A 21,296-nucleotide genomic window follows, 5' to 3' on the forward strand; every position below is an offset into this window, starting at 1 on the left:
AGAAGGCTTTCTCACATAAACAAGTAGGTGGGAATAGGAGAGGGTTTGCTTCAGACTTTACCCAATTCTTCGATTTGTTAAAGAGAAAAGCCACAGGCCCCAAATGGCCACTTGTTCTAAAGCCCATGATACTGATGCTGAAAACTCAACCTCTATGCACCAGTGCCAAAGCAAATCTTGGAGACAAAGTTGTGGGTGAAGTAGAAAAGAATAGCTTTATTGCTTTGCAGGCAAAGGGAGACACAGTGGGCTCATATCCCTCAAAACGGTATGTCCCAACCCAGGGGGATTTGGTGAGGAGTTTTATAGCAATGGTTCAAGGGTGGAGTTGCTGATAAGGATCAGGGTGTGTGCAGGGCCTGCACTCCTTTAATCTGGCCTCACATGGTCTCCTGATGAGCTTCTCTGGTTCTCCAGAAATGAAGAATGCTTTATCAAGTAGTTAAAATCTTCCATTTGCTGGGGGTTTTAGTTCTGTAGATGAGCTCAAAGATACTGTTATATGTATCCCCTGAGGCAGGACCAGGGCCTGCCCCAAGGCTGCATTATTGTTTCCTGACTGCTCCTGCGTTGTCTCCGCATAACCTCCCTTCCCTGACTAGCAACTGTATGAACCTGCCCTTTGGAACTCAGGGAAGGTCAAGAGATGGGGGACACAGCAAGGCTTTTGTGCCCAGGAGCCCCATAGGGTCTGCTCAGTTTCAATACCAAACCTGGATTTAATACCTGACCTAATTGCAGTTTCAACCTTCTTCTAGAAGGTAGTCTTAATTGGCCAGTCCAGAATTTTCTGGTCAGCTCTGATGAAGTTATCTGTCACAGGAGCCCTCTCTATCTCCCAACGGAAGAAGAGGTAATCTGCATGGTAGACCCTCACCCTTCCCCCAAAAGAAAGTGACCAGGTCTGAGACAATCTTTTCTTTTGTTAATAACTTCTTTGCCCCGTCCATCTTCTATGCAAACCCTCCATTTTGTACAGCTCCTGAAACACCTCTCCGGTTGCTAGGTAGGATGTTCCCTGATCTGTGAATCACTGAATAAAGCCAAATAGAGCCAATTTACTTGGTTGAATTTTTGGTTTTTAACAGATTGTTTTCCAAGTTGTGTGCCAAAATTCCCATAATTATCTCTCATCAAAAATGATTTTTAATACTCTATCAGAACAGTTAGGTCCATCTTCAATTTAGTTGGAAGAATGGAAACCCTCTGACTAACACAAAGGGTATTTAGACGTGGGTATTTCTAACTGTCCCTTTGTTTCGCATTCTGAGGTCTTTCACACCCCAAGTGTTGACTGAAAAAAAAAAAGCACAACCTAAAAGTTGAGCATTATGCTTCACTTGGCAGACAAAATTGAGGACATGAGCCCGGGACACAGCCTCTCAGATAGCTCTGAGGGACTGCTCTGAAGAGGTCAGCGGGGAGCCAGGATATGTAGGAGTTTCTGCCGCAAAGACCAGGCAGTCAGAACATCAAAAGATGACTGTTAATTAAAGAAAACCAGACATCTCAAGTTAAGGAATTTAGCGCTTTTCTTTGTATGGGAAGTTGCAAGAGTCTGGGCTCATTGAAAGCATTCCTTTGAAATGTACCCCAGCTCTCTGGGGCCAGCGTCCTGTGCTTTCTCATCCCAAGTCTCTAGTCAGGGTGCACCGTTGGAGAGTGGCTGCAGTGGCTGACTGCTAGGTGGTGGGCATCCTGTTTCCATCCTGAGTTTCCTCAGGGCTCGCCGTGGGGGGTGGCTGTAAAGAGATGGCTTGATGGCGACATCTTTGTTCACGGATACGGCAGGCGACAATTTTTCATTGACACAAGGAATTCACCACAGGAAAGGGGTGAGAGGTCTGCCTGCCCTCGGTGAGGTGGGAGAAGGCTGGAGGAGAGAGGAGGAAGCTGCCTGCCTCTTGGACTGCAGGCTGGGCTCTGGGGCAGATGGGCTTTAAGTAAGAGTCAGCTGGAAATGGAGGAGCTGGAGGTTCATTCCCATAAATGACGCGCGTCTCAATATCCTTTTGGTGAGTCTTCCTGTGCCCCGACGGGCATGTGTGGCCCTGTTTGAAGACCATTGCTCTAGACTCTCCTAGAGAAACCAGGGGAGGCCCCCTGGAGCTCCCCAAACCCAGCCACAGCTGCGCCCTGTGGTGCCAAGGATCCAGTGGTACCTGCAGCTGGGGAGGGGGTGGGCTGGCTGACGTTGCAGCATCTTCTGGGAGGACATTAGAGCTCCAGCTCTGCCCCAGTGACCGTGGCTTCCTGGACCATTTTCCATGGAAGGCAAGAAAACTCTGCTTCTAGCAGGAGCCGGAGCCATCAGGTCCCTGCGCCTCAGTTTTCCAATTTGAAAATGGAATTTGCAACACCAGCTTCCCAGAGTTGTCGTGGGATGAAATGAGGCAAAGAATAACTAATGCTTTGGAAGCATCAGGCATGAAACAGCTTAGGGAAGCGGTTCTCGCCTGGACAGAGCCCAGGAGCAGTGAGAATCCAGGGTCAGTGGGGGAAGAGACTCCACAGTTGTAGGAACTTGCTCTGCACTCTTCAGAAAAATTACCCCACACTTGAAAGTAAGGTAAGTTGTGGGGTTCGGCAGGTCTTTTCAACATCCTCCTGGGGCCTCGATTAATAGGCTCGCCCAAGAAGAGCATACCTGTCTTCGACTTGACTAGCGCATGTACCGTTTGTGAAGTTACACACAGGTTTGTAGATTTCTGTCTGGCAGAAATGCCAATTTTTTGGTTCAGTAGAAAAGATAACTCCAAAGATTATGCCTTTATTGACATGGATCAGTTTTGTATCTAGTCCAGCAATTTTATTCTTATTCTAACTTAAATATTTATCTATATAAACTTATATATATTTATAGATTTAAATTATACAGTCCCTCAAATGCTCCTTGAATCTGTTCTATTACTTTAGTGGTTACCTCATTAATGAGTTGAACATTTCACGTGTTCATTCTATATATTTTTTCATTCTACATGAGAATCACGTTTTAAACTTCTTGACGGTTACACTTAGTGCTCAGGACTGGTTATATATATAGATCATTTATATATATAATTTCTTTGGATCTTGTTTAATTCTCTTGATAATCTTGGAAATAGACATTATCATCCCCATTCTACAGTTGAAGAAATGGAGGCTTGCAGAGGCAATGGTGCTTGACCAAGCTGTCCCAGATGGTGAGAAGTAAAGGATGGATAGTGTGAGGGGGATGTGAAAACTAAACTTTTAAGGTCTTGGGGTCCTTTATTTACTTTTGGCTGAAAACAGGTGAATTTTTAATGCCAAACTCATGTCCCTCCCCCTCCACCCTACCATCCCCCCAGCCTGCCAGGCCCCAGGCTGTGTGAACTTGCCCTTCTCTGAGCTCCTCTGATTCTAGCTGTGGGATTAGTCCACCTACAGTCCTGCAAACTCTATTCCTCAGACCAGACCAGTGACGCAGTGGCCCCTGAGGTTGGCTCGCTGGCTCCAGAGCCCCTTTGAGTCCAATTCCTAGGGGCTGAGCCTTTAGGTGCATCAAATTACCTAGGAGGAGGTGAGGACCCCCTCTATGAGGTCCACCCCAATCCAGAATCCCCTAGTCTCCAACATAACAGGTGGCTGCCTGGCCTGGCAGGGAGGACTGAGCTACTGAGCAGTGAGGGCTCCCTAGCCCACCCGTAGCCACTGCTGCCACTAGGGGGGCCCATCAGCCCTGGGGACCAGGGGCAACCAGAGCCCCTGATGGCACGTGTGGCAGAAATCTCCCTTTCCAGCCAGGGATCGAGGGGTGTGTGTGTGTGTGTGTGTGTGTGTGTGTGTGTGTTCATTTTTGACCAGTGATTAAGTGGAAACAAGTTGACAACCCACAGAATTTCCCTTCCCAGCCCTCACTTTCCAGGTTTACTTTTAGACCATTGTCCTGGTTACAGAAGACCCGAGAAGGATCCAGTAGTAGCTGAGAAAGAAGAACATTCAGCGTGTGGTCTCAGGACTGGTTAGGGTTTAAGAAGTAGAAAAGGTCTAATGCCTTAATCATGATGATGAGATGCTCTAACCAGCAAGATTACTTTGACAATGAAATTCATATCAAGAATAATTATAAAACTCTGATCCCTACAGAATGTTATTAAATAATTAAAAAATTTTAAATGGGATTGTATGAAATTTTAGATCCTGTCACCTGCTCTTTGCACTCAATAACGAAGTACAAATATCATTTCGTTTGATCACATTCCCTCATCTATTCATGCTGCATAACGTTCCATTGTTTGCATGGTCCACAATTTATGTAATAAATCCCTATTGATGGGCATCAAGGTGGCTTCCAGTGCTTTCCCCTCACTCCTTCTGCCTCCTGACTGCCCCTGGGGCTTCCCCCCGTGACCCTACATGGCAGGACATGCCCCTTCCTCTTGTAAGTAATAAACTCTTCTTTCAAGGCTGTTGTCTTACCATACCTGATTAAAACAAAATCCTGGGTACATTTTAAAACAACAAGGAGGCCAACTGGGCTCTGGTTAAGGACATGGGCCGCCCACCCTAGCTTTTCCTTCTGGGCCTTCTGTCTGTTCCACCCATTCCCAGACATCTGCCTTTCTCTGCTGGACTGTCCAGTCTCCTCCCTGTTGGCCTGGCCAATTCCCCCAAGTCTGTCAAAGTCTAGACTATGATGCTTTGGGCTACATTTGTTCAGTTTCCAAAACACTGCTTCTGGGTGCCCTGGGATGCTTACTCTGTTGGTACTCACTTCCCATCTCTGAGAGTTTTACACAAAAACTCAGAGAAGGGGAACAATGGCGTTCCTCTTTAAGGCAGTAGGGAGCCTGAGTGGACTGCGCTGTCTGGAAGGAGCAGAAAAACCAAGTTCAGTTGCGAGGGAAGTATCTTTCAGGAAGCTGACTTATTGCAAGGTTCCATAGAGGACTTCCTTCCAACAGAGATTTCAGACGTTGAGAACACCAGACAGTGCATGGTTTCCTAAATTAGAATGTCAAAGGGCTTCCATGAGGCTTTATTTTGAAATCAATAGCCTCCGTAGCCTTTTGAGAATTTCTTGAGAGAAATTCTTTTTGTGAAATCTAGAGGGGGGAAAAAAAGTGCCAGGAAAAAAATGAAAACTCAAGATGCAAAAAGATTCAGGGTTTTTCCTCAAGGAAAAAACCAGACGGTCCTCGAGTTGAGTTTCAACAGGCTCCAAAAGCCTTGTGCGCACCTGTAGACCAGGTGGCTCACATAGGGAGAGGCACAGTAGGAAAAACTAGAAAGGCGGAAACATTTAAGAGGTCCAAAATGGGGTTGGGGACCATTCTATGTTCTTTCTGGAAGCTTCATATACTTGGAGAGGGGGAGCAGTGTGCTGGAGATGGCTTGCCCTGGCTCACAACGCTGGTTATGCCTCTCTTCCCAACTCCGCGTTTGATAATGTCAGGTGGGCGGCTTGAAAGTGGCCATGGTGGGAATATTTACACCATGGCAATCAGCAATTGCTACAAAGCAGGACCTCTTTTTTTTCCCACAGAGATGGCTGTTAAGCATTTATCAGCACATCACTGGCAACAGGTAAGGGTAGTGGGAAGGCATGTAGGAAAGAGGGAGACCCCTGAGCCAACTAAAAACGAATTGTAACCCTGGCCTGAAAGAGAGATTACTGTTGTTTGTAAATGCAGTATCAAATCGTGGGAAGAGTATGGGCTTATGAGTCAGACAGGTCTGCCCGGGTTTGGACCCAAGCTCTGCTACCTATCAGCTTGTATCCTTAGGTACTTTGAGCTTCAATTTCATTTGTATGAAGAGGAGATGGCAGTGGTATCTGTCTCTTCAGGGGGTGCATCTGAAGGCAGCTCTTTTGCCCCTTTCTATTCCCGTCTAACCTTGAAAGAACCTAATTATAGGAATGAGATCACTAGGCAATTTACCCTAACTCCTGATTTATGCTCTCCTGAATACACACCATGCCTTGTTTTAACCTGTTGATTCTTTTCCTACATAAAAAGAAGTAAGAATGAAGAATTAAGCAGTTAAAAAAAAATGACTAGGTTTCTATCTCCAAGAGCCCCCTTAGCAATCCTGAAGGCAGATCACACAGGCAAGATAACATCTGAAGAAAGAGTCAGACAGTCTGCACACAATGGAGAAAGATATAAAGTCTAACCTCCTTCCTTGATGATTCACTGGGATTCTTCCCCCTTTTTCACCTTTAAAAACTGTCACGGAGAAGGGCTTCCCTGGTGGCGCAGTGGTTGGGGGTCCGCCTGCCGATGCGGGGGACGCGGGTTCGTGCCCCGGTCCGGGAGGATCCCACATGCCGCGGAGCGGCTGGGCCCGTGGGCCATGGCCGCTGAGCCTGCGCGTCCGGAGCCTGTGCTCCGCAACGGGAGAGGCCACGGCAGTGAAAGGCCCGCGTACCGCAAAAAAAAAAAAAAAAACTGTCATGGCTGGGGCTTCTCTGGTGGCGCAGTGGTTGAGAGTCCGCCTGCCCATGCAGGGGACACGGGTTCGTGCCCCGGTCCGGGAAGATCCCACATGCCGTGGAGCGGCTGGGCCCGTGAGCCATGGCCGCTGAGCCTGCGCGTCCGGAGCCTGTGCTCCACAGCGGGAGAGGCCACAACAGTGAGAGGCCTGCGTACTGCATAAAAAAAAAAAAAAAAAAACTGTCATGGCTGAAGAGAATCTTCAGATTTGGTCTCTGGACACGAGTCCACCTTCTCCCCAGATTGCCAACTTTCCTGATTAAAGCACCTTTCCTTTCTACTGACACCTGCCTCTCGAATTATGGGCTCTTCAGCAGTGAGCAGCCGAACCTGAGTTTGGTAACACATCTGGTGAGCCAGGTACTTTGTACACACTCTCTATAATTCTTGCTTGCCTTTAATGAATGCAGAAAAGCATTTATTCACTTAGTTGGTAAGAATTTCTTGGGTACCTGCAAGGTCCAGTGTGCTGGTAATGTGATGTCCGATAGGCCAGCAGTGCACAGGAGGTGTAGACAGACTGCCAGAGTGTGCAAGACAGAGCATGACTTTGTTGTATGATGTGAGACCCAGCCCTCAACATGGCCCTCAGTGAGCCCCCCCACTGGGGTTCATACCTTTGTGTGGTTCTCTCCCACACTGAGTCAGTTATCCTGTGTGACCAATAGCAAGTGACAGAAGTGATGGTAGGTCACTTCCGGGATTAGGTTGTAAAGTGGCAGAAGTGATGCTAGGTCACTTCCGGGATTAGGTTGTAAAGTGGCAGAAGTGATGGTAGGTCACTTCCGGGATTAGGTTGTAAAGTGGCAGAAGTGATGGTAGGTCACTTCCGGGATTAGGTTGTAAAGTGGCAGAAGTGATGGTAGGTCACCTCCGGGATTAGGTTGTAAAGTGGCAGAAGTGATGGTAGGTCACTTCCGAGATTAGGTTGTAGAAGCCCGTGGTCTTGGCCTGGGGCCCTCTCTCTCTCTTGAGTCTTTCACCTCGAGGGCAGCCAGCTGCCATGCTGTGAGCAGCCCTGTGTCGAGGCCCATGTAGTGGGGTGCTGATGCATTTCTCCAACAACACGGGAGCTTGGAAATGGCTTCTCCAGCCCAGTCGAGGCTTCCGATGACTAAGGCCCCGGCTAATGACCTGATTGCAGCCTCATGAGAGACCTTGAGTCAGAACCACCCAGCTAAGCCTCCTGTAGCTTCTGACTCTCCGAAACTATGTGAGACAATAAATATTTGTTATTTTAAGCTGTTAAACTTGGGGGTAATTTGTTATCTAGCAATAGATAACTAACACAGATAAGTCTAAAGATTTCTCACTAGAAAACGTCTATGTAATTTTATGGATGGGGAAAACATAAGTTGAAATATAGATATACAACCATAGATGCTAGAGAGAGAAGTCTCAGAAATCGTCAGTTCAACTGTATCATTTAAAAAGAGAAGTAAAAAGAATATTTGTTATTAACTAGGCTTACAGCATCAAAAAACATTGCACCCATAAGGCCATTCCCCCATCATGTCAACTGTTTGCATTTCTACAGTCCCTTCCATGCTGGCTCTAAGCTGAATAATTACTATCTTATTTATTATCCTGGTCTGTATGCAATTTGTGGCCAATTTCTTAAAAGTTGACATGGTTTCATTTACACATTTTCATCTTTCTACATAGATACCACATTGGTCATTTAAAATGTTAGTATTCCATGGTAACAACGAGTCATGTTTCTCGGGTCTTATAGTAAACATTTTTGTTGTGTATTATAAATAACATTATGAGAAACACTGATATACATGATCTTTCCATTTCCCCCCAGTCGTTTCCTTTGTATACAGTCTTGGGAAAGAATTAATGATATGTTTTCTGGCTCCTGATATATGGAGAAGGGAGTGCCAGAGGAGGTGCCTTAATTTTGTCCATCCTACACTCTGACATACTGGAGGTTCAGAGAGGGGTGCCCCCTCCAGATGTCTGACACATGATTGGCCTCTAGGAAAAACTCACGTTGACAGTGGGTGGAGGGCTGAGCCAGAGAAATAACAGCCACTATTTATTGACAACCTACTGTGTTCTAGGCATGTTACAGTCATGATTTCTTATCCCTACAACAACTCTTTTTTTTTTTGCAGTACGCAGGCCTCTCACTGTTGTGGCCTCTCCCGTTGCGGAGCACAGGCTCCAGACGCGCAGGCTCAGCGGCCATGGCTCACAGGCCCAGCCACTCCGCGGCATGTGGGATCTTCCCGGACCGGGGCACGAACCTGTGTCCCCTGCATCGGCGGGCGGACTCTCAACCACTGCGGCACCAGGGAAGCCCTACAACAACTCTTGTAAGTATTGTGTGTGTGTGATACATATATATGTGATATATATGTGATACACGTGTGATACATATATCCTATTTTATAGATAGAGAAAGTAAGGCCAACCAACAAGGACCTACTGTATAGCACAGGGAACTCTGCTCAATATTCTGTAATAACCTAAATGGTTAAAGAATTCGACAAAGAATAGATACATGTATATGTATAACTGAATCACTTTGCTGTACACCTGAAACTAACACAGCACTGTAAATCAACTATACTCCAATATAAAATAAAAATTTTAAAGATATTTTAAAAATTAGAAATTAAAAAAAAAAAGAAAGAAAAAGAAAGGCCACATAACTGGTAAGTGATCAACCAGTAATTCAAACCCAGATCTACTGGATTCCAGCGTTCTTTTCACTACCTCGTCTTGAAATCAACTTTAATTGCTCATTGGTGTTATATTTTGCAACTACATTGACCCCTGACGCCTTTCAGGGACACCCAGGTCACAGCATGTTACCCTTCCCAAGGACCACATCAGTTTCAGCATCAGCACTGATGCGTGACTGCATCTATTGACTGCACACTCATCTGCTCTGGGACCTACTAATTTCCTTCATTTTCTCTGTTTAAGGCAAAGCCCTCAAATTAAATTTGACGTGAAGGGTTTTGCTCAAGGTCACCCAGTGAGTTAGCTGTTCAATTCCGGCTCAGCCCCTCCCCCCATAAATTCCCTGTCCCTCCACCCGTCCTTCCCCGCCATCCAGCCTACCATCTGCATTCCAAGGAGGGGTTGAAATTAACCTTTTCTCCACCCACAGTTCTCCAGAAAAACTGGTTGAGAATCAGTTTGTTGATGAGTTTCCTCCTTTAGAAACCGAGCCAGAGTGTGATTAATTCCGCTCATCCAGGTCTTTTCTGGGAGACAAAGACAGGGACACGGACTTCTGAGGCCCTCCGCAGGCCCCAGGAAACCTGGACAGCAGCCCTGCCAACCTTTGACGTGTCGTTTCCTCAAAGCTGGGGCTCCAGGGCAGTGGTTCCAACTTCCACCTCTGGCGAATTGAATGCCTCCGTGGGAGAATGTCTCCCTATTTGGTGGTTGTTTTCCTGCGCTCCGGGCTCGTTCCCAAAATAGGTGTTTTACTCACTGAGGGAAGGGCGTCTTCCAGGAAGGAGGATGACATCCCGGGATGGAACTGGGGAAAGGGAAGGCAGAGGGACAATTAGACCTCTGGAGCTGGTCATTAAGGGAGGTGCTGTGGACTCGGGAGTCCGTGAATCAGATTTGGGGGAGGGGAGAGGAGGGGCCCGGAGGGCCGTGACTAGTTCCAGCAGAGTGGCTTGAATTAGCTGCAGAGGTTTTGTTCTGTCATGAAGAGATCCTGCAATATTTCTTCTTTTTTGAAATTAAGGTGAAATTCACAGTAATATAAAATCACCCATTTGAAAGTGTACAATATGGTGGCATTTAGTACCGTCACCCTGTTGTGCAACCATTATCCCTACCTAGCTCCAAAACATTTTCACCACCTCAGAAGAAAATCCTGTACCCATTGAGGAGCTCTTCCGCATTCCTCCCCGCCCCCCCAGCCCTTGGCAACCTTTAGTATGCGTTCTGTGTCTATGTAAATTTTCCAGCTATTTTCTGTAAATGGAATTCTATAATATTTGACCTTTTGTGTTTGACTTTACCTAGCATTATGTTTTCAAGGTTCATCCATGTTGCAGCATGTGTCAGTACTCCATTAAAAAAAAAAATCAAAAAAAAAATCAAGATATAATTGACAGCCTCATTGCGGGGAGTGACCTGTGCAGTCCCATAGGGCCCTGCACTAGAAATGACCTCACGCTGGTTTAATGCTTTGTGGTGGCTGTCTTGAACTTCTTAATAGTTTTATATTTGAACTTGTGCTCTGTAAGTGAAGTCTGATGGGACCCTGGAGTGCGTGAGTAAAGGAGATACACACAGTAAGTGTGTCTGTAGTCAGATAGGATGGGGGTCCCGGGAGAAAGAGAACCAGGCATGGCTTTCCTGACAGAAGAGAAGCCATTTTTCACCTAAGCCATTTCGTGATCTGAGCCTGGCCACAGTGCTTACCCTTGAACAGATCTCAGTAATTAATGATCTTAAGGGAACAAAAGAATGCAGAAAGAAACAACTGTTATCAGGCAAGAGGTGTAACTATAGAAAGATACTATATCAGTTGTAAAGACTCCGCATTCTGTTTCAATGGTAAAGATTAGCCTGAAACCTCAACCACCAGATCAAATGGAACCTAAAGGAGGATAAGGTTGACCTTTTCTGAACCTCACTTCAATCAACTACAGCTTGGACTCTGTCGACCACCCAAACCCCTTCCTGAACATGCATGTTCCCTGAGCTTAAAACTTCCCGGGACTTCCCTGGTGGCGCAGTGGTTAAGAATCCACCTGCCAATGCGGGGGACACGGGTTCGAGCCCTGGTCCAGGAAGATCCCACATGCCACGGAGTAACTAAGCCCGTGCACCACAACTACTGAGCCTGCGCTCTAGAGCCCGCGAGCCACAACTACTGAGCCCGCGTGCCACAACTACTGAAAAGTGCGCCCCTAGAGCCCGCACACCACGACAAAGAGTAGGCCCCGCTCGTTACAACTAGAAAAAGCCTACATGCGGCAATGAAGACCCAACACAGCCAAAACTAAATAAATGAATAAATAAATTTATAAAAACAAAAACAAACTTCCCCAGTTTTGTTGCTCAGGGGGCACTGCTTTGGGAAAGATCCCCAGTGCTCTCTTTACTTGCTGCAAGTAATAAATCCTTCTTCCTCCCATGCTTTGTCTTCACTGTGTCTTTTGACTCAACACCCACCAAGAGGCAAACCCAGTTGTCAGGTACCAGCTCCCTGTTCCTTGCACCCTGTTCACACATAGTGTTCTTACACTCACGAACCATGATAAGCACGAGTTCAGAGAGACTCAAAGTGAGTACAAGGTGAGCGTGTTACAGCTACAACTGGACAAGAGGGTGCTCTGACACCCCCAAGAGGTCACACGTTCCTTTCTAATCAGAACTTGCTTCAGAAGCAGAATGTAGGGTGATGGTGTTGTAAGAAAGAGGACCCAGGGAACCCTATTGTATCCTCTCGTATTCATGTTATTCCCCTGTACTAGACAGTCAGTTAAGGTGAAAACAATGATATAAGAAAAGGGAAAGATAGGGTACCTCATAGTTCCTTTTCCTTTCAGTCCTTCCTTACCCATCAGTGAGCTCAAAGTCAAGAGTGTAGGTAGAACGTGTGCATGTCGAGAAATAAAGTGAATCGATCCCTAATGTAAACTATGAACTTTAGTTAATAGCAATGTATCAATATTGGCTAATCAGTTCTAACAGATATGAGATAGGGAAGAACCTTTGTACTATATTACAAGTTAATCACTAAAGGGATTTTGCCTATAAACTTAAGTTATGCATAATGGCCCTCTCTGAGCACCCTATCTCCCAGGTAATGAGTAAAGCTAAAATACCTTTGTTTAACACACCACTGTAAAGCAATTATACTCCAATAAAGATGTTAAAAAAAAAATACCTTTGTTTAGCTCATGGGAAACGTCCCAACCAGGCCCACCTGTGAATGACTGCAGGAAGGAAGAAATTAACACGTCCCTTCCAGAGGCTGACCAGAACCAGGAAGTGTTTGACTTTACTCCCTTCCCTTTTAGTAAGAAGCCTGAATTCTAACTCAGGCAAGATGGTTCTCTGGGACACGAGTCCACCTTCTTTTTGGTCTGCTGCCTTTCTGAATAAATTCGCTATTCCTTGCCCAACAACTCGTCTCTCAATCTATTGGACTGTTGCCTATTAATTGGCAAGCAGTATGAGCTTGGACTGAGTAACAGATATACCACATAATGTAAGATGTTAATGATAGGAAACACTGGGGAAGGGAGAGGAGTTTTATGGGAACTCTCTGTACTTTCTGCTCAATATTTTGTAAACCTAAAAGCTGTTCTAAATAATTAATCTATTAATAAAATAAATAAATAAAGGGAATCTCCAGAGGAAAAAAAAAAAAGAAATGAAGTGAAAACAGTTGAGTTAATTTTGTGTAGTGTTTCACCTGTTCTGGTAAAGAGAGAAGTACATATGTACCTACAAGCTATAAAATATGAATTGTGGCTTTTCAATGATTCCACGTATGAGTTCAATGTTCTTGCATTTAAGACTGGAAATGCACAGTGTAGGTGGAGGAGACAAGATGGCAGAGTAGAAAGACTCGAGCTCACCTCCTCTCACAAAAACACACTGAACAAAACTCATGTCAATAATCTAACATTTTAATTTTTCTTTACTTAGAAAAACTTTAAACAGCAAGTAAAAACCACCATAACAAACCGAGACTGAAAGGAAAAGCTTTGTATTTCAGTATGTTACAAAGGCACTTTTCTGCTGTTTTTTTTTGGGGGGGGGATGGGGGTTGGAATAAGTTCTCACATTTTCATTTTGCACTAGATACTATAAATTATGTAGCCAGTCCTGAGAGTTGGCCGTGACTGAAGAGAGGTTGCTGGATCCTTTGGGCTCCAGATGACAGAATAAGGACCATTGAGCGGGGACAAAGGAGACAGATTTGGTGGAGATTCCAGAAGTCCTTTGAAGAGAAGAAGTGATTCACACTGGAATGAGTTTCCAGGACTTAAATAGTGAGGTCTTGTTGGGAGCCAAGAAGTTTTCGCCATTAGAAGATGGCCGACACCCTGCTTCTCTTCCTGATTTATGAGATAGAAGTTCGCGCCTAAAATGAAAGCCCGCGCACGCAGCACCAATGATGATTAGCCAAGTACTTCCCTCATTCTGAATCCCGCCCCCCTTTCTCTGCAGTGTATAAATACAGCTACCGCAGCAATAAAAGTTTGAGGCTTGATCAGGATTTTGTCTTGCCTCCATTCTTTCGCGTCTCCTGCCCTTCCCCCTTTTTTCAACCCCCACAGGTTCCTCCTCGGACTCACAAGGATTTGTCCTGCTGGTCGGGACTCCCGGGGACGCCCGGGGCCGTACACAAGGTCTCTGGTTCTGGAAGATTCCAAGCAGAAATTAGAAGATATCTATAGGGAATGTAGTAGAAGAGATTTCTGACAGGAGTGCAAGTGATCTCAGACACCTTCTTTAAGGCTAACAATTCTGTGACCTTTAGGACTTTAGTTGGGAGAGGACAGACTCAACGGTTCCTTCTCTGAAACTTCTGTGTGACAGAATAGGAAACAGACAGTTGGTCTTTAACTCTGGTTCCTGACACTAAGCTTCTAAAACCTTTGTAATTTCCTGAGTGATAGGAGTGTCTTTTGTTATCCATAACCTTACCAGACTTTATGCTAAGGAGGTGACCCTTGGTGGACACTTTGTAGCTGCAGCATGGGGCTGGTTGCCAGAGAAACTAACCATGTGATTAGAGGGTTGGATCTTTCAGCCTCCTGGACCTCCTGGTAGGACAGTGTCTGGGAACTGAATTCAGTCACCCATGGCCAATGATTTTATGAATCATGCCAACAAAATGGAATCCCCATAAAACCTTTAAATGATGGACCGAGGAGGGGAGCTTCTGAGTTGGGGAGCTCATCTGCATGCTGGGAGGGTGGTGTACCCCAAACTCCATGGGGACAGAAACTCCTGTGCCCAGGGTCCTTTTAGACCTTGCCCTACATACATCTTCATGTGGGTGTTCATTTGTACCCTTTATAATATCGTTTATAATAAACAAGTAATAGTAAGTAAAGTATTTTCTGAAGTTTTGTGAGCTGTTTTAACGAACTGTCAAACCTCGAAGGGAGGGGAAGTTATTGGAACCCCTCGATTTTGTAGCCAAGATGGACAAAAGTGTAGGTAACTTGTGACTGGTATCTGAAGTGGGGGCAGTCCTGTGGGACCGTGCTCTTAAACTGTGGATCTGAGGCTGATTCTGAGTCACTGGCGTCAGAATGGAACTGAATCGTAGGACACCCAGTTGGTATCTAGAGAGGTGGAGAATTGGTTGGTGTGGGGAAGAAAACCCACACATTTGGTGTCATAAGTGTTGTAAATCAGTACAGCTTACCCAGGGATCAGATGATTCCAGAACTCAGGACTTTCCAGATTTTTCGAAAGAAAACACTGTACGTAAAACATACATTGTGTAACACCTTTAGGGGAGCTTGAGAAACCCCCTAAAATGAAACGATTGTATTTCTGGAGCCAGCCGTATGATGATGATAAATAAACCATGAAGAGACTCATGTCAGGATTTGGGAAAGGAGCTCGAGCAGGTCAGATTGTCCCACAAAATATGGGACGTCTTTGGGAATTCAGGGCTTTGGGACTTGGGCGTTGCAGGTACGGGACTGTGGATGTGTGTGCTCTCAGAATATTTCAAAATGCCAAACAACATTTAAACAGAGGCACCTGAGACATTCTGAAATTTCATGACTGGGAGAGAGAAACCAGCACCTGTCCAAAGGTTTAGACCTGACAAAAGTGCCAGGCAGGGCCTCCACTGTGTGTTTGATACTCAAGACAACCTGATGAGGGCGACCCATCATCATCCTCCCTTAGCAGATGAGAAAGCTGAGGCCAGCGTCTCGTAGTTAGTACATGTTGGTGCCTACATGGGAATCCAAATGCCAAACTCTTTCCATAGCCTCAAAAACTCCCAAGGGAATGCATGTCAGGTAGTGCTGTTACCCAGCCAGATGCCCCGGTACAGCTGTGTTGAATGCAGAACTTCTTCCTCATAAGGTGACAATTAACAAAGACCCTATATGTCCCAAGGCCTCCTGCCTTATCCTGCTGCCCCAGCTCCTCCCCTGGAAGCCTTCAGACTGTGACAGTGCAGCAACCAAAGGGCAGACTTTGGCTGGAGCAGGGGTCCTCTAGCGTCCTGCTCCAGTCCTAGAGGACAGAGACTGTGCCCTATGGTAACTTCAGATTTGGCTAATCCCGCCTCTTAGAGAAGTGCTAAGATCCTAATTACCCAAGCCAGGGGCCCAGAGCCCCTGAGCATATCGTTTTCTGCCAGGAAAAATGCTCCCCTCTCGAGAAGGGTTGGGAAACTGCACAGCGCACCCTAGTTTAGTCGTCACTTGCCTGAACATCAAAATCATCTGGAGCTCTTTGTAAGAACACAGACTCTTGGACCCACCCTGACCTACTACAGAATCAGAAGCTCCAGGCAGCGGCCCAGGACCGACCGTGTATCCTGCACAAACTCTCAGGCAAGTCCCATGATCGGGCAAGTTTGGGGATCACTATGCCATTCCACTGATTTTGGTTAAGAAGGACTGGCTCATTCAGATTTGGGGGTGCAACAGTAAATAACTCTAATTCTCACACGTAAACAACTTTATAGACAAAAGCTCCTGGCTCTAACGATTTCCACTTCTCCACAGGCGCTTCCTCCCTTTGTCCATATATATGTTGTACCTTTCCAGACTTCCGGTCCCGCCCACTTCCTGCACTGGCCTGGGTGGCTACAGGGCATTAGGTGGAATTCAATTGAATTCAATAATTCAGTCTCTAATTGCTCTGCCTTTCCCTGTCCCATTGTTGGGGTCTCAGAAACAGTGGGCTCCCCTGCTGGCATTCAACTCCAAATGTCTATTTGTTGAGCTCAATCCCAGATTGTCTTGTTTTGGCAACGATCCATCATTCCTAAACATGGGGAGATTTTCCATGTGTTCTCTTGGCTGAATCTTTAGATTGCTCCTCAGGAATGGGTAGCATAGTTACAGAGAGAAGGCTTCTTTCCCCCTCCTTCTCTCCTGACGCTGTAGCCACTCACAAACATTGTAGCCGCGCCCGTGGACACGTGCTCCTGTATCCCAAACAGCTCTTGGTAAATAGACTGCTTGGGTTTTTTTTTTTTTTTTTTGCTTGGGTTTTTATGTTCCTCTTTTTCTAAAGGATGAGGAAATGTGGGGCTAAGTGGAATATTTTTGGGGACAATTCTTAGCTCCCGATGTTGCCAAAGGAAGTGAAATTCTTTTCTGTTTAGGTCTCAGGAAATAATCTGTCACATTTGAAATCATTTCAGAAATATTTACTGCACGTAAACTTCCTGCTCTTTTCTCTTCCAGTTGTTGATTCCATAACATTACAGAAGGAGGGAATAATGGTTTCGACAGCAGGAAATACTGTTAAGCTCCTTAAAATGACGACCCACATCTTGTTGTGGAAAAGTTTGGAACTGGAGCCTGGCAGCTCTGTCATTTCCTGGCTATGCGACTACAGAAAAGTTACTTAACTGTTCTGAAGCTTGATTTCGTTATATAAAAAGGAGATAATAACTGTGGTAGATTAACAAGTGATCACAGTCCTCCTCTCCCCGAATCTCACCCCTTGCAGTATGCTTTGCGTGTCCTCGGATCAAGAACTGGTATCTATTTCCCATCCCTCTGACTCCGGTTGGGCCTTTTAATTTGCTGTGGCCAAGAGAATGGTGGGTGCCAGTTCCAAGTCTAGGTTCGCGAAGGCTTGTACGCTTCTGCTCCTTCATGGAAGTCAGCTCAGCTGCCACTTGAGAAAATAGAAGATATCCTACTGGAGGATGAGAGATATATGGAGTAGAAATAAGCCACTCAGGTGGAGGCCGTTCTAGATGAGCCAGCCTTCGGTCTACCCAGCCACTGAGTACAGAGGCATAAGTGAGCCTGATTTCTGCAGCGAGAGGACCTTGGTCCTTGACTTCTTTGAAGAAAGAATTCCACAAAGAGACAGAGATTATAAAGCAGGCACAGCATTTATTAGAAGCACAGTACATGTGGGAGAGCACACAGAGAAGCAGTTTACTGAGGGAAGAAGCAAGAGTTACACACTTGGAGAAGAAGAGCGTGGGCATCCTTGCTAGTGAGGAGTGTGCAACGGGGGCGGGCAGCATTTTGAATCTTTCCTGTGAGCCCCTAAGTGAAACCCATGGGTGGGGGGGGTGTCAAAACCTCAATGCTGATGATATTATAATGATATGACAATGTGGCCAAGGTTACTAGAAGACAGCTTGAGACCTCCTCTGCATGGGTGTCAGGCTGGGAAGTCTCCTTGACCACAAGAATAAGGAGGCTGAGGTGAGCTGCTTTGTCTTTCAGCCAATTACAGTAAGTCGCCTACATACAAAGCAAGTTCCATTCTGGGAGTGCATTTGTACCAGTTTGTTCGTAAGTCCAACATGGTTAGCCTAGGTACCCAACTAACACAGGTGGCCATATAGGACGGTACTGTAATAGGTTTATAATACTTTTCACACAAATAATACATAAAAAACAAACACAAAAATTGAAGAGAACATTTTTAATCTTACAGTAGTCCAGTACAACAGCTGGCACACGGGCTGGCATCGAGTGAACAGGCAAGAAGGGTTACTGACTGGAGGAGGGAGAGGAGGTGGAAGATGGTAGAGCTAAAGGATCATCAGTGAAAGGAGACAGAGGGCCAGCTGCAATTTCACTCACGCCTGACATTGATGACACAGGTTCTGGTTCCTTGCTGGAACCAGATGCACGTTCACATCTTTGAAAGTTCGCAACTTGAAGGTTCATATTTAGGGAACTTAAATGTGTCAGCAGCCTGTGCATTTTTACTTGTTCACGTTCCAGGGTTTTCAAGGTCAGAGCTTCTTGCTCAGTGCTACATCGTTTCTGTTTTTGATGCTATTCCTCCATGCATCCTCCATGCATCACGGCCTCATTAAGTACAAACCAAGGAGGTGGCTTTGCCTTCTGCCTGATGCCTATGCATGAGGAAGCTGTCCTTGGACCTGGCCCTGTCTTTCCTGCCTCAAACCCAGTTGAGGCTAGAAGAATCTCCCAGATGAGCCCAGCCCAAATTATCTACCTGCAGAACAGTGAGCTAAGTAAGTGGTTTTTTTTTTTTTAAGCCACTAGTTTTGGGGTAGTTTTGTTATGCGGTAAAAGCTGACATAACACACTTACATTTCAGTGCTGTTGTGTACATAAAATTAGACACTATACATAAAACACCTGTGTCAATACACACTGAGGAGCAGAATTGGTTTGGATGGGCTGCTAATCCAGCTGGGTATAAATTTCATACCGCTTGGTTAGAATGTGTCAGCTTCAGTGTCCATAGCTTATATTTTTAAATAAATATATTTCCCTGAAAACGTCTGTCAACAATATAAATGTAATGTTTCAAAAAGAACCCATAAAACTTAGCTATCATACTACTGCCTCTAACATCGGGTGAAGTTCAAATAACTTAGCAGGACTTATAGGACTTGCAAAATCCACCAAGGTCACGATGCTGCCTGTGGGTTTTTTTTTTTTTTTCTGCTTTGCTGCTGCTCCGTGTCATCTTCAGCAATTCACATACAGGCAGACCTCTTTTTACTGTACTTTACTGTGCTTCACAGATACTGCATTTTTTACAAATTGAGGTTTTGTGGCAGCCCTGCATCGAGCAAGGGTATTGGTGCTATTTTTCCAAGAGCATTTGTTCTCATTCTTGAAATATTTCAAACTTTTTCAGAATTATTATCTTTGTTATGGTGATCTGTGGTCAGTGATCTTTGATATTACTATTGCCAAAAGATTATGAGTCTCTGAAGGCTCAGATAATGGTTAGCATTTTTCAGCAATAAAGTATTTTTAAATTAAGCTTTGTACATTTTTTACACATAAGGCTATTGCACACTTAATAGACTTCACTATAGTGTAAGCATAACTTTTATATGCCCTGGGAAACCAAAAAAATTCATGTGACTCACTTTTATTGTGACATTCACTTTATTGTGGTGTTCTGGAACCAAACTCACAATATCTCCAAGGTCTGCCTGTAAATGACATCCAAGACATTCATTATGTAAAGTGCCTACTAGTTTGGGTCCTTAAGGAAACAAAAAAACTCACGGATGAAATCAGTTTTTAATCAACCTTATTGGGGTATAATTTACATACCACAAATATACAGTTTGATGAGTTTGATAATTGCATACACCGTACACCACGTCAGTCAGGATAACTGCATTTATAGCATCGCATAAGTTTTCTTTGTATCCCCTTCCAGTCATTCCACCCCATCAACCGTTCCAGGCTCCCACCGATCTGATTCCCATCACTACAGATTAACTGTGCCTGTTTTAAGAACTTCTTAGGAAGGCAACCATTCAATACACACCTTTTCTTGACTTGCTGCTTTCCCTTAAGATAATGTTTTTGAGATTCGTCTATGCTGTGGTGTGTATCAGTAGTTCATTCCTTTTTATTTCTGAGTAATATTCTATTATATGACTATACTGTAATTTGTTTATCCATTTATCTGTTGCTGGACATCTGTGCTGTTTCCAGTTTTTTAATGAATATGTTATGAATGAAGCTGGTAGGAACATTTGTGTATAAGTATTTTTTTGGTGTCTGTGTGCATATGTTTTCATCTTTCTTGGGTAAACACCTAAAAGTATAATTGCAGGATTATACGGTAAGTATGTATTTATAAGAACTGTCAAATTGTTTTCCAAATGTTTATACTATTTTACACTCCACCAGTAGTGAATGAGAGTTCCAGTTGCTTCTTATCCTCACTAACACTTGATATTATCAGTCTTTTAAATTTTAGCCATTCTATTAGGTGTGCAGTGGTATCTCATTGCAGTTTCAATTTGCACTTCCTTGATGACTAATTATGCTGAACATCTTCTCATGGACTTATTGGCCATTTATATATTTTCTTTTTGAACATCTCTCTTCACATCTTTTGCCATCTCTCCGTTAATTTTTTTTTTTACTTTTTCAAAATTTTTAAAATATGTTTATATTCACTTCTATGGAAAATATTATAGGAAAATTGCATAACAGGAATACAGTTTTTAAGAGAGTATGTGAAACATATAGGTTATGGAACATGATAATGAAGTGAGTTTGTGATCCCACTACCCACCCAGGAATAACAGTGTTGGCCATAAAAGAACATCACCTGTATACTTTTTCCCTGTCTACCCCCTCCCTCTCAGAGGTAACAAATATTCAAAGTTGAAATTATATCACTATTTTACCTTTTTAAAAATAGGATTGTTGTGAATATGAATCTGTAAATGGTAATTGTTCATGTAATCTGTAAATGGTAATAATAATTGCATTATTTTGAGGTTTGTTAGAATGGCTGTACATCCTAGTTTTGTGACATATTTTTTGGTTCAATGTTATATGCCTAACGTTGATCCATATTGATTTATATAGTTGTTCTTCATTCAGTTTCGTTGCTGTATAGACTGCTTAAAGAGTATTCATTCATGGCTTTGTCCAGGTATTTGGGAATAAAGGAATAGAGGTGGGGAAAAAGGAAAATCAGATTTTGAGACAAAATTTTCAGAGAGCCAAACTTTGCAAATAGGGACTTGTGGCATAATTTGACCAAGTCATGGTTGTTTTCTTTCCTCTTTCCCTCCCGGTTTGCGTATTTCCTCGCCTGCTCCCAGGACATGATTTCAGAGGGTTGCTTGCTCACTGGACCTGAGCCTGCCCAGCCCGGCTCCCATTTCAGGAGGACCCAAGGGCAGAGCCCCTGGAC

General features: G+C 44.6%; 1 long non-coding RNA gene across 1 annotated transcript; it reads left to right on the forward strand.

Annotated features, from left to right (window-relative positions):
* Positions 1-15,452: 15,452 nt before the first annotated feature.
* LOC141277928 (uncharacterized) lies at positions 15,453-20,885 on the forward strand. The gene is made up of 2 exons (XR_012329840.1): positions 15,453-15,994; positions 16,856-20,885. It is a non-coding gene; the product is annotated as an uncharacterized lncRNA (long non-coding RNA).
* The last annotated feature ends 411 nt before the right edge of the window (positions 20,886-21,296 follow it).

The sequence above is a fragment of the Tursiops truncatus genome, chromosome 2, assembly GCF_011762595.2.
Source record: "Tursiops truncatus isolate mTurTru1 chromosome 2, mTurTru1.mat.Y, whole genome shotgun sequence".
NCBI classification, from domain to species: Eukaryota; Metazoa; Chordata; class Mammalia; order Artiodactyla; family Delphinidae; genus Tursiops; species Tursiops truncatus.